Here is a 13,560-nt window from a genome sequence, read left to right on the forward strand (position 1 = left end):
TGAAATATCCAATTAGCCTAATTTTTGGGGAGCTATTCAGGTACTTCTGGGTTGTTGCTGCAGAGGTAAATTCTCAGTTAAACGATTGGTCTCATGAAGCATCTAATATGAAATGCATTAATGAGAATGGGTTATTCTTTCCGCATTCCCTTCTTTCAGAAGAGCTGAACGGATGGAGATATTTGAGACAATTTTCCCCATAACAGAAATTATAGATCCAGGTGTATCTCTGGTCTAATACAGTATTGCACAACTTTTCAAGCTGAATTTATCATACTAAAATTGTAATACATTCTTTGAGCAAGATTACCTTTTGGTTCATTGAGTTCTGTAAACAGCTTTTTTTACCCTTCATATCTAAACATTGATTAACCAGCTCTGATCATTAAGCATAAATAGCCATGATAGTAGATTATTATTTCTTGACTTCAAAAGTTTCAGTATAAAAAGGCTTTTCAAAAATTAAATAGGTTAAAGCTATTTAACACCTTAAACAATATCTTGAAGTGAATGATACCTTTCCAACAGCGTGATAATTAGTTTTGTCTCTTTTGAATGGCTTTAATTGTTCAGCAGTCAGCATTAATGATATTACTGAATGATGTGCTTTAGAGCCATCACTACATCTAATAGCATGAGGAGACTGATTAAAACACACACACTGCTGAAATGACTTGGCAGTATAAAGATGATGAATGAAGGCAGATTCATTCCAGTTGTGAGTTTGATTTCAGATACAGTGAAGAGGGTGGTGCGGAGTTGCCTAGCTCAATAATGTCTTCAAGTTAGTTTCCCTGTAATGAATACAAGTGTCATGATAATATTGAGGAAAAACTTGCATGATGAACAGTGTGGCAGTATTCACCCAGTTGATAGAATTCAGAGCCCCAGAAGTAATGATGAATCATTGGCAGAAGAAAGCCAATCACATAAACCAAATGGCATGGTTGATTTACATTTATAGTGAATGGGAGTCGGCTGTGCAGGTAAGGTTTAATTTTAAATTGTCTCTCTTCACCTTCCTCCAGAATGGGACAGAGATATTTAAAAGTTAACAAATCAACGTTTCCTTGATCCACCAATCCTCATTTTGTTCAAGCATTGACTTCAGTGTATTGGAAAAATGTTTTGATTGCTTTCCTGTCCTTTATATTTGGGTCTTGCAGTCTTCCCCAGCTTGAGGCTTTCTCTCTACTCACTTTCCACACTTTGTACTCCTCAATATGGTATTACTTGTGAAGATAACTGGTGCTCACTGAATTTATCTCTCATATTGCTCAAATAATCCCTATTGATTGAGCTTTCAGCATGATACCTAACTATAGCTCAACAGTTGAGTTTGATGCTGTTTTCATGCCAGTACCCATACATCTTCTAACTGATTTTCTTGACCGTGATCAACAGCAAGAAATGTGCCTGTTAGCAGTCATGACTGCCCTTTAACCATCTCTCTCTCAGCCCCAACCTAACCCAAGGTGCTGGAATCAATTGTGACGCATCTCTTACCACTTGGCTGATCTCAGTTTATCCAATAGATGGCTGGGATCAAAACTTTGTACCTCACTGATTTGTACTACATTTGTAAAATGTGTGAATAAATTCTTTAGGCCATTGACTAAGTTCACAAAAGAGCTTTGAATGGAAAACTTTCACTTATGATACTAGATGACATGATTTGAGGTGGTATTGTAGACAGCAGGTTTTATTGGTTTCTGTTTTTAAGTAGTCAAGGATAAAGAACACAAACTTATTGCATTAGGACCAATAAGAACACTTGTTGTAATCCCACATATTGTAAACTTTATTTTCCTGCCCAGTGAATCAAACTAAATATAAAAATAAAATACTGCAGATGCTGGAAATCTTGTATAAAAACAGATCTGCTGCTAAAACTCAGCAAATGTAGATCTGCTCTGGCCACAGACCACCAAATGGTGGCCACTCTTTACTTTGAGACTACCTTTAATTCTTCAGTGGGCATCTTCATCTTGAGGTGCCCTCATTCTCCTACATTGTCAGCTCCCACCTCTGACTGTGAGGCTGCTAATCTTATAGACTCTCACACTTCAGTTGGATGGGGCTCCTAGAATCAAACACTTACTTGGTGGCTTCCTTGATAATCGGCCCATGGGATGCGTGCCTGACATATGGGCATTCCTGACCTGCACTTTCAGAACTCGGGAATGAAAATCCAACCCATTATTTCCATAAACATCTTTGAGAAACATCCACTGTAACACTGTCATACTCCGTGCAAGTGAAATCTTCTGCTGCAGCAGATGTTTCACATCCACAATTCTAATTTTTGATGTATGTCAAACCAGTGAAAACATACTTTGGTGTTTTCAGCCTGACAAATCATATAGCATGGTAAGCCAGTCAACAAAGCCCCTTTAACAGCAAGTCTTTTCAAACAAAAATGCATACATACATTGGTTATTTGAGGCTCTTCAAGGGGACAGTTTAGAGATGGTCAAATTACCCAGAGTGCTTTCATGCGGTCTGCAGCTGCTGTCAGCTCCAGTGATATGGGAAACGCAGGAGAATTACAAAAAGGGTAACGAAAGGTCATGTGAATAGGAAGACGGATGAATTCTAATGGTAACAGCTCGTCTTTTATGAGATGATAAAGACTCCATGCATGATGTGACTTTCTGTAGCTATCCTTGGATGTTTGTTCAGCAGTTGTTTAATTGCAACATCATGTTGGTTGCTGTGATTTTCAATTTTGGGAATATTAAGGCTGTACCTTCATTGATGTGTTCTTGTTTATCTACCAAAAGCACTGATCTCATTAAGATAACAAATGTTGGGTGACAACATTACCTAAATGTACAATGGAGTCTAAAGGGAGGAAATGTTAATATGTAAAAAAAAATTTTAACAAATTGTCCGTGAAGTTGGGCAAGATCAATTGACTGTGTCAAGGCAATTAGAATTTAGGCCTCATCAATCAAACTGAAGTAATCAAATCAGTTTATTCATCTTGAGTGAAATACACTTAACTTTTTAATGTCAGTGTGATAGCTTTTTGTCCTGAGCAGGTGAAGCAATCCAATTGGTCATTTAGTAGTCTTCAACAGATTCATTTTGAAACAGGGCTGATTAGCAAATCGCTTCTGGGTTGCAAAAAAAGGACAAAGGAGGGAAATTATGCATAGAACCAAAGGAAGTGGGTGAGATCTTTAATGAGTCTTTTGCATCAATATGCAAAGAAGGACACGTTGATTGATTGATGGTGACTCGGAAGGGTAAGTAAACCCTCTGGAGTAAGATATCATTACAAGGGAGGAAGTGTTAGGCGTATTAAAAAACATTAAGGTTGGCAAATCCCTGGGGCCAGATGGCCTGTATCCCAGATTACTGAGGGAGACAAATCTTTTGTTTCCTCATTTGGCCACAGGTGAAGTCCCAGAGCATTGGAGGATAGCCAATATTATCTCGTTATTTACCAGGTAATTATAGGCCACTCAGCTTGATGTCAGTGATAGTGAAACTGTTGGAGAAGATTTTTAGGGAGAGGGTCTATACACATTTGGGACTGGTCTTATTAGCAACAAACAACATGGTTTTGTACAAAGGAGGTCATGTTTTGAGATGACAAATGATTGACCAGGGAAGGGCCACGAATGTTGTCTACATGGACTTTAGTAAAGCATTTAACAAGGTGTCTCATGGCAAGCTGATGCACAAGGTTAAATATCAAGAGTGAACTAGCTAGATTCTGAACTGGCTTGGCCATGATCTCACCTGATGAAGGGGCAGCACTCCGAAAGCTAGTGGCTTGTGTTACCAAATAAAACTGTTGGATCTTAACCTGGTGTGTGAGACTTCTTAATGTGTTTGGCCTTGGAAGACAGAGGGTAGCGGTGGAAAGGTGTTTTTCTGTATGAGGTCTGTAACTAGTGGTGCTTCATAGGAATCAGTTCTGGGACCTCTGTCTATAATATATATCAATGGCTTGGAAAAATCATACTGGTCTGATAATTTGCGAATGAAACTAAGATTGCTGTAGTTGAAGATAGTGATGAAGATTGTCAGGATCGCGATAGGCTGGAAAACTGGGTAGAGAAATGGCAGATGGAATTTAATCTGGACAAATGTGAGGTGATACATTTTGGTAGTTCAAATTCGGTTTGGAGCCATAAAACAAATGGCAGAACTATCAGGAGCGCAGACACACAGGACAAGTCCACAGATCCACCACAGGTGGAAAAGATGGTGAAGACGTCATATGGTATGCTTACCATCATATGGAGCATCAAATATAAAAGTTGGCAAATTGTTACATATGTTAAAAAATGTTGTTAGGCCACATTTGGAGTACTGTGTCCAAATCTGGTTGCCATTCTACTCCCTCCAAAGCCTCCACATCCTTCTGGTACAGAAAAGGTTCACCAGGATGTTGCCTGGTTTGGAGGATATTAACTGTAAGAGATTGAATAAACTGGGATTATTCTCCCTGGAAAGATATAGGCTGAAGGCTGACCTGATAGGAGTTTATAAAATTGAGAGATATAGAAAGGGTGAACAGCTTGAACCTTTTTCCCAGGGCAGAAATGGCATTTATCAATGGGGCACAAGTTCAAGATAATGGGGGGGAGGTTCAGTGGAGATGTGCGGGTGAAGTATTTTACATAGAAGATGGAGGGGGTTTGGAATTCACTACCAAGGGATGTGGCTGAGGCAGACACATTAGCAACATTTAAGACTTATTTGGATAGACATATGAGCAGACAGGGAATAGAGGGATACAGGCAGTTGATCTGAATAGGACAAAGTGAACAGTGCAGGCTTGGCCTGTTACTGTACTGTACTGTTCTTATTCTAAAGTGTCCCACATTATTATTTGACACTTGAATGGTGCAATTATTAGCTGCTTCTTGTCAGTTTGAGTCAAGGTGACATCTCAATCCTGCAATGACTGCTTTATCATGAGAGCTGTAAATGGAGCCCAACACTAAATCATAAGTCCTACTCCTCATCTCTTGATGGAAGAAAGATGAAATCGAAGAGGTTTATTAGAGGAAATTGGCAGTGATATCTTAGCGTTCTTTTGATTGGTCTCCAACAGCTACACTAACTTTCGTTTTGTGTCAAGAATGACTCCTGCTTCTTGAAGGTTTTTTTCTCTCTCTCTCTCTCAGCTCCCACCAATGCCTGTTTTACTAAGGTTCCTTGATATCAAATTGAATTGACGTGGAGGGCAATTATTCTAGTTCTTCTAACAATCAGTTCTTATGTTCATATCTGGATCAGGATACTGTGGAGTCCAGAATTGAATGATTCCAGTGAAAATTGAACTGAGTGATGAGCAGGTTATTTAGTGGCGGGTGTAACTTGCTAATGTTATTGATGACTCCTCCTATTTCTTTTTGATTTGGAGAATTTGATAGGGTGGCAGTTGGCTAGGATAGATTTGTCCCTCTTCATTATCAATGGGAGTTATATGGCTAATCTTCTTTACTATTTGACACTAGCTGAGAGTCATTAAACATTTGCAGTTAAATTAGAATCCTTTGCATCAGTGCTTCAAATACAAAGACTTCCAGGTATTCCTTCACCCAACTTTAACCAAATCAAAACTTGTCATTCCAGGTGAAAAAGCTACGTAAGGTGTTCATGTGTGAAAACAGGCCTGACCTGTTTGGGTCAATGCACCTAACCAGCACATCTTTCAGGCTGTGGGAGGAAACCCACACAGACATGGGGAGAATGTGCAAACTGCACATAGACAGTGACCCAAACCAGGAATCGAACCTGGGTCCCTGGAGCTGAGAGGCAGCAGTGCTAACCACTGTGCTACAGTGTTGCCTGCATCATGCCTCCCTGATACTCTATTTAAAGTCAGTAAGTCATTTGTTTATCTAACAATAAACAAATTAACTAAACTATTAACAAAAAGAATACACACGATTCTAATAGAATGCTGTTTAGATAAATACAACTCCCGCAATAGAATTGTAGTCACTCTGAATTACAACCTAGGTTTAGCGTCTTCTGGAATATTCTGGGCTTTCTCTGATTCTTCTGTCTTTGGTACCTTCGCTATCAAGATGGAGCTTTCTCTAAGACATGAATGAGGCTGTTACTCTGTCAGATGGCAGTTGTTCCACTGCCACCGCTTTTTATAACTGTGGTGACATTATCAACATCCCCCACAATAGGATTGGTCTCAGGTTGCCAAAACCGTCAAATTTAAATCTGATATGTTGCTGAATCCAAGTGCCTGATTTAAACTGGCTAATTTCAAAAGCCAGATTCAAATTGGCTGAACTCAAAAAAATTCAAAAGTTTTTTTTGTTGTCCTGGCATCACTGCTCCCTGTCCCTCCAATACAAATGTTCCATTTTGGACTCCTTACATACTTGCATCTTTTAACAGAGAAAACATACCTTTTAAAGGGACAATGTAATGCCCTCTACTTTTAGCATTTTATAAAAGTTCTAACTTCACAAGAGTAGCAACCTCTCCAGCTAGGGTGACTTTGGTCCATTGCCACCACCACCACATGGGCATTGCTGACCAAGTAAACTCATTCTAAGATATAGGGGACAGAGGGAGGTAGTGGTACTGTCACTAGACTAATAACAGTAAGAAGTCTCAACACCAGGTTAGAATCCAACCAGTTTATTTGATAGTAATCTCACAACTGGACTAATCCAGGGAATCAGGTTAAAGCCCTGGAACTTGAGTTCAAATTCCACCATGGCAAAAGGGGTGAAATTTGAATCCAATAAAATTCTTGAATTAATCTACTGGTGACCGTGAAACCATTGTCGATTGTCATTTAAAAACTCATCCAGTTTGCTTTGCCCTTTTTCTTTAGGGAAGGAAATCTGCTGTCATTGCCTGGCCTGGCCTACATGTGGTTTCAGATGCACAGGAATGTGGTTGTCTCTCAAGTGGCTTAGCAGGCCATTGAGTTAAAGGACAACTAGGGATGGAAAATAGATGCTGGCCCAGACAGTGGTGCTCACGTCCAACAAATAGAAATAAAACCCTTAACTGACCTATCAAAACAGTCATGACAGACTGAATGTCTGTGTCATAAGGATAATGGAACGTAACAACTAGCTTGTGTACCATGTCTTCAGTATTATAGCTGTGATATTGTCATAACTTTGTATTTCCAAGTGTATTGGAATATCATATGGGTGAACCAAATGAGCTGGACTTTGGTTGGAATCTACATTGGACCAACCATTTGACATTTCAACATTCTGTATCTTGAACTTTTATTTCCATTAACTGAAGTGAGTGAAAATGCTGGTTATTATAATCACACAAATGAACATCTTCCCTATTGCAAAATGGCTGTAATTAAAAGCTTTACATAAGACAACACTGCATCCCTCTTTCTTTGAAGAAATTAGTTTTTAAAAGTAGCATTTGTCAGTATATTCTCTGTAAAAACAAAATAAGCACACTTGTAACTGTCACTCACTAACCACTGCTTATCTTGAGATTTTAGTGCTTCAAGTTTCTGCTCCATTAACAACAGGGAAATGTGGGTGGAATTTTACCAGTTCGCCCCACACATCAATGGGATCACGCACGATTTTTCGATCTCGTGATTTTACACAAGGCAGATTTCCAGTGAGGTCAGCCTCTCACCGGAAATGGGCGAGAGACTGAATAAATTATTTAAATTAATTTAAATCTTTTATATCTGTTTAGCAAATCCAGCACTGAACTGTCCAGGCTCACTTGTCTTTTATGGCTTCACTGGGAGAGATTCTCTCGGGTGAGGGGAAACACCTGCTCCCCGTGAATGGTGGACAATCATGTTGGCCTAGTTGGTGAAATGGGAGGCAGACGGCAAGGCAGTTGTCTCTTGGGCAGTGCCAGTCTCGCACCTTGACTCTGACCAGCAGGCATTGCCTGGGGACAGGGCTTGAAGAGATGGCCTGATTGAGGGTGAGGTCGGGGTGGGGGGGGGGAGCAATCAGCCATGGGCCCCCACAATTGCAGTGGGGAGGGTGGGGTGGAGAAAGTGTGAGGCTGCTTGCAGCAGCAGGGGCCTAACAAGTCTCATTGTCTGTTGGAATTTTGCATATGCAGCATCAGAGGTCTGCACATGTGCAATGGCTCCTTCTAAAGTTGCTATTATGCATGTGCAGACAGAGGTCTGCAGGCTGGCTGGCAAATTAAGCCCAGCCCACTGCCTGCATCAACTAGAAACAGTCTAGCCCAGATTAAGTGTATATGATTGGAGGTGAAAGTTTGCCCAAAACTAGATCAGGACCTCTCCCATTTTCATAATAGCTGGACACTTAAAATCAATCTCAATGTAGCATTCATTGATTTTATAACGGTTTTCACCCTGCAAATGATTAGATTAATTTTAACAATCTAATCCCATCTACCAACTAATCTAAGATCTCCAGTGCTAACCCGTAAAATGAACTTTTCTTGTGAATTGGTGGCACAGTGGTTAGCATTGCTGCCTCAATGCCAGGAACCTGGATTCAATTCCTGGCTTGGGTCACTGTCTGTGTGGAGTTTGCACATTCTCCCTGTGACTGGATGGGTTTCCTCTGAGTGCTCCAGTTTCCTCCCACAGTCCAAAGATGTGCTGGTTAGGTTGACTGACCATGGTAAATTGCCCCTTTAGCATCAGGGGGACTAGCAAGGTAAATATGTGAGCCCATGGGGATAGGGGCTTGGTGGGATTGTTGTTGGTGCAGACTCAATGGGTCAAATGGCCTGCTTCTGCACTGTAGGGATTTGATGAAACCTATTGATTATTGGATTGAAATCCTTTTCTTTTTTTAAAAGAAACTGATGCTTGATGTACATGAATCCATTTAACTTTTTTCATTCTCTGCTAATTTGTCATTTAAAATTCTACCCCACTACCTAACCAGTTCCAAACATGAATGTTAAAATGGCATGTTGCTGCCCCTAGCCATTGCACCCAACCCACTCTCCCAATTCATGTACATTTTGGCTAAACAAGCAATTTTCTCCCCCATCTCTGATAAATATGTGGAGATACAGGAATAGGGGTCTGGGTAGGATTATGGTTGGGCCAAACGTCTTCCTTCTACACTGTCAGGATTTTGTGATCTGAAGTACTGTTGCATGAGCATTGGTTGACAAAATTCCAGAGAGCAATGTGGCAATTCATTATGGGTGCAAATATAGAGGGATAAATTTGGAAAAATGTATGGGCTGAGTGGTTGTTTTCTGTGCTGTAAGATTTTACGATTCTAGGTGTGCCTGCTTTTACTAGAGATTTGTTCCACTGGATTGTAATATCAGTCTGAACGTGATGAGACATGAGTAAACAAACCTGTTGAAAGTCAATTGACAAAGTGATAAATATCAGTGACAAAATCTGTAACATTTGGAGATTTATAGGTTTGTACCTGCTGACTAATTCTCTGGCAAAACGAGTTTTATTTAGAGCCACAAGAACAGCCTTGAATTTAATATTTGATCATCACTCCTTGTATTTCAAAGTGCATTTTCCACAGTGCAATAAGCAGCTCACATTACTTAATGGAGTAATCAAAACATCTGCTCTGCTCATGATGGTACCTTTTTGAAACAGAGCAATGTAACTAAAATGCTGATAAATTAGCATTAAAAATGAAAATGTTAACAATGGATTATAACTTTAACCATGATGCATAAGCTTCATGTGAGTTGCCATTAAAATGTTCATCACATCAAAATCAATAATTCATGATCTTCTAACATATTTCTAGGTCACTTCAGAGTAACCACCTTGGTGTTGGGCTGCAGTCGTATATAGACCAGACCAGGTGAGGACAGTAAGCTTCCCTTTTTGTTTTTTTAAACTGAATTCAATTGCTCAATCTGCCACAGTGGAGTTCATTGCTCTACTGGATCTTTCATCTGGGTCTGTTGGATTCTTAAACTCATGATATAACCATTACCATCCCAATGTTAACACCTTCACTACAGGGGTTGGTAAAATTTGACAGGGATGAGGATGGAAAATAGAAAACGTCGTGGGCATCAGTCATGACATGACAACTTATGATTTTGCCACTCTTGGGTTATTCGGATCACTTATGGAATAAATGTGCATTTTCTCATCTGTTTATGTATTATTAACATAGGGTCTCTGTACTTGATTGTCACATGTCTTGGGATACAGTGAAAAGTATTGTTTCTTGTGCTATACAGGTAAAGCATAGCATTCATAGAGTACATTAGAGGAGAAGGAAAGGAGACGGTGCAGAATATAGTGTCACTGTCATAGCTAGGGTATAGAGAAAGATCAGCTTGATTATATGGTAGGTCCGTTCAAAAGTCTGATAGCAGCAGGGAAGAAGCTGTTCTTGAGTCAGCTGGTACATGAGCTGACACTTCTGTATCTTTTTCTGATGTAAGAAGGTGGATTTTGATGTAAGAAGGTGGAAGAGAATCTCAAGGGTGTAAGGGGTCCTTGATTGTGCTGGCTGCTTTTCCAAGGCAGTTGGAAGTGTGGACAGGCAATGGCTGGGAGATTTGTGTGATGGACTAACCTACGTTCTACAACCCTTTGTAATTTCTTGCGGCCTTGGACAGAGTGGGAACCTAATCAAGTTGTGATACAACCAGAAAGGATGCTTTTCATGATGCATCTGTAAAAGTTGGTGAGCAACGTAGCGGACATGCCAAATTTCCTTAGCCTCCTGAGACAGTAAAGGCATTGGTGGCCTTGTTAACTGTAGTGCCGACATGGAGGGACCAGGACAAGTTGTGCTGTTCTGAACACCTGGAAACTTGAAGCGCTTGACCACTTTCAATTCTTTGATGTAGACAGGGGCATGTTCTCCTTTACACTTCCAAAAATCAATGACTATCTCCTTAGCTTTACTGACATTGCAATGATTGTCATGCATCATTACTAGTCCAGTAACGTATACCATATTCACTGTTCCATAATATCACAGTATGTCAAGTCTCTATATCAGATAAAATGGAGCCAATTGCACCTCGCTGCTACTACTACCCAGGCTTAGCTGAGATAACCTGGCATAAACTGTCAAACCTATAACCTTTTTGCTCTATTAATCAAATCCACACTGGACAGTGAATTCATCAACTGTACCCTAAGGGGTATTTTGATTTAAGAAAAAGTAGTCCTGGGTTATCTAATTCGGCTAACAACAATAGCTTTCACATTTGTTTCTTTTTCCAAACCATTGATATCCCAGTACAATGACTATGATAGCACTGCACATTTTGTCATACACAAATTTATTGCAGGCTGTGTGTCTGGTTCTATGTGAAATTGCTGCAGGGAATTGTGCACCAACAAGTATGTTTGACATCAGTATGGATGTTGAGGAAACCTAAATTTCAAGTGAACTTTTCCTGGAAATAATTAAAACAATTTAGACCTGACAATTTAGAACTCCCACTTACCTGATGAAGGAACAGCACTCTGAAAGCTAATGGTGTTTGCTACCAAATAAACCTATTTGGACTTTAACCTGGTGTTGTGAGACTTCTTTCTTGGAGAAGTGAGGCAGACTTTCTGACTGGTCCACGTGCGCGTACACACTCATCACACTGAGGAGGATTCTCTGACTTCCCTACGGTGTGTTTCTCATGGTGGGAGGTGGTATGCCATTCTCCAGTGGTAGCATCTTTTGATCCTGCTCCTCAGAGATTTTTCATTGACTGCACCCCTCACTCTGGGAAACCCATCAACAGTTCCTAAAGATCCCACCAGTGTGATCAGCTAGAGTGTTCCAGCTTCCATCACGGCTTGCAAAATGCTATGAACTTGACCCCTATGTGAAAAGGCAAGAATCCTGGGGACATCAAAGTGCATGAGTATGCAGGTGAGTTTTTCTAAATCCACCCATAAATCTGGGCCTTTATTGCCCAAACAATAGTGCCTCACTAATTTGACATTTTGTATTATTGTGTTAAGTAACTTTAAGGCATTGTTCATCTCAATCCCCTGTCCACCATCTACAAGACATAAATCAGGAGTGTGATGGATTATTCTTGCTGGAATGAATGCAGTACCAACAATCGACACCATCAGGGACAATGCAGCCCACTTGATTGCTACTCCTTCCACAAGCATTCACACTTACAGCCACCAATGGGCAGTTGTGTACCATCTACAAAATAGATTGCAATAATTCATCAAGGCTTCTTGGGCAGTCCATTCCAAAACCACAAGCATTACCATCTCAAGGGGCAAGGGCAGCAGGGGAGGAACACGAGTTGGATGTTCCCCTCCAAGTCACCTGTTATCCTGACTTGGAATTATAACACTTCACTGGCTGGGTCAAAATCCTGGAACTCCTTCTCCAACAACACTATGCACGTATCCACACTCCAGAGACTGGGGCGGCTGAAGAAGACAGCTCACCACCACCTTCCCGAGGACAAGTGGGGAAAGGAAATAAATGCTAGCCTAGTCAGTGACACCCACATTCTATGAAAGAATAAAAAATGCATTTTAATTTTCTGGGCCCATGGATTACCCACTTGTCAATTCAAGCTGAAGGTGGTTGCAAATACTTCAGCCTTACCCTTCCCTGTCATTGAGGATGGGGCTATTTGTGGAGCGCCCTCCTCCAATGAATTGTTTAATTATCAACTACCATTCATGACAGGATGTGGCAGGACTGTAGAGCTTAGATCTGATTCATTGGTTCTGTGTGTCATTTGGCTCTGTCTGTCACTTGCTGCTTTGCTGATTGGTCAGCAAGTAGTCTGATGCTGTAGCTTCATCAGGTTAATTCTTATTTTTAGGTATGTCTGGTGTCACACATGACATGTCCTTCTGCACTTCTTTTAACCAGGGTTGATTCCCTGGTTCAGTGGCAATGGGGGATATGCTGGTCCATGAGCTTAAAGGTTATGGTTCATTACAATTCTCTGCTGATATCCAACAGTGCCTCATGGATGCTCAGTTTTCAGTTAAGATCCATTCAAAATCTGATCCATTTAGCACGGTGGGAATGCCAAACAACACAACGGAGGGTACTTCAATGTGAAGATGGGACATTGTCTCCACAAGGACAGTGCGGTGGTCACACCTGTTGACACTGTCATTGCCAAATGCACCTGTGGCAGACAAATAGTTGAGAATGAGGTCAAATATGTTTTCTCCTCTTGGTTCACTTACCACAGATTGGTCTAGCAGTTATGTCCTTTAGGGTTCTGACAGTCAGTGGTGGTGCTACGCAGCCACTCTTGGTGATAGAGATTGAAACCCCCACACCCAGAGTACATTCTGTGCCCTTGCCACCCTCAGTCTGTGATAATCAGCAGGAGATTCCCTTGCCCATGCTTGATCTGATGCCGTGAGACTTCATGGGGTCTGAAGTTGGTGTTTATGTCATTTATTCAACTTTTTCATACCTCTCTGCCTTGTCATCTCTCTAACTTAAGATCCTCCATAAGACTTGCCTGTTGGAACATAATTTTTTCATGAATCCTAATATCCTTGGGCTACTTGTCAATTTTTACTCTGAATACACTTCTGTAAGTGCCTTGGGACATCTCCCTGTGTCAGCTTGTGTTTCCTTCAAGTGTATTGGTTTCCTCCCACAGTCTGAAGGACGTGCTGGT

The 13,560-nt window shown here is 40.7% G+C and overlaps 1 protein-coding gene across 5 annotated transcripts in view; it reads left to right on the top strand.

Moving 5' to 3' along the window:
• cntfr (ciliary neurotrophic factor receptor) overlaps positions 1–13,560 on the top strand; it is a 403,342-nt gene that overhangs the window by 142,547 nt on the left and 247,235 nt on the right. For 2 of the 5 annotated variants that reach the window (XM_080217485.1, XM_080217569.1), the window contains exon 2: positions 9,717–9,773. The exons of the other annotated variants lie outside the window; for them this stretch is intronic. The gene's annotated coding sequence lies outside the window, so the exon portion shown is untranslated. The remainder of the gene's footprint in view (positions 1–9,716; positions 9,774–13,560) is intronic. 5 annotated transcript variants of the gene reach the window in all.

The sequence above is a fragment of the Carcharhinus amblyrhynchos genome, chromosome 1 (genome assembly GCF_965287045.1).
Source record: "Carcharhinus amblyrhynchos chromosome 1, sCarAmb.v2.hapA, whole genome shotgun sequence".
Lineage (NCBI taxonomy): Eukaryota > Metazoa > Chordata > Chondrichthyes > Carcharhiniformes > Carcharhinidae > Carcharhinus > Carcharhinus amblyrhynchos.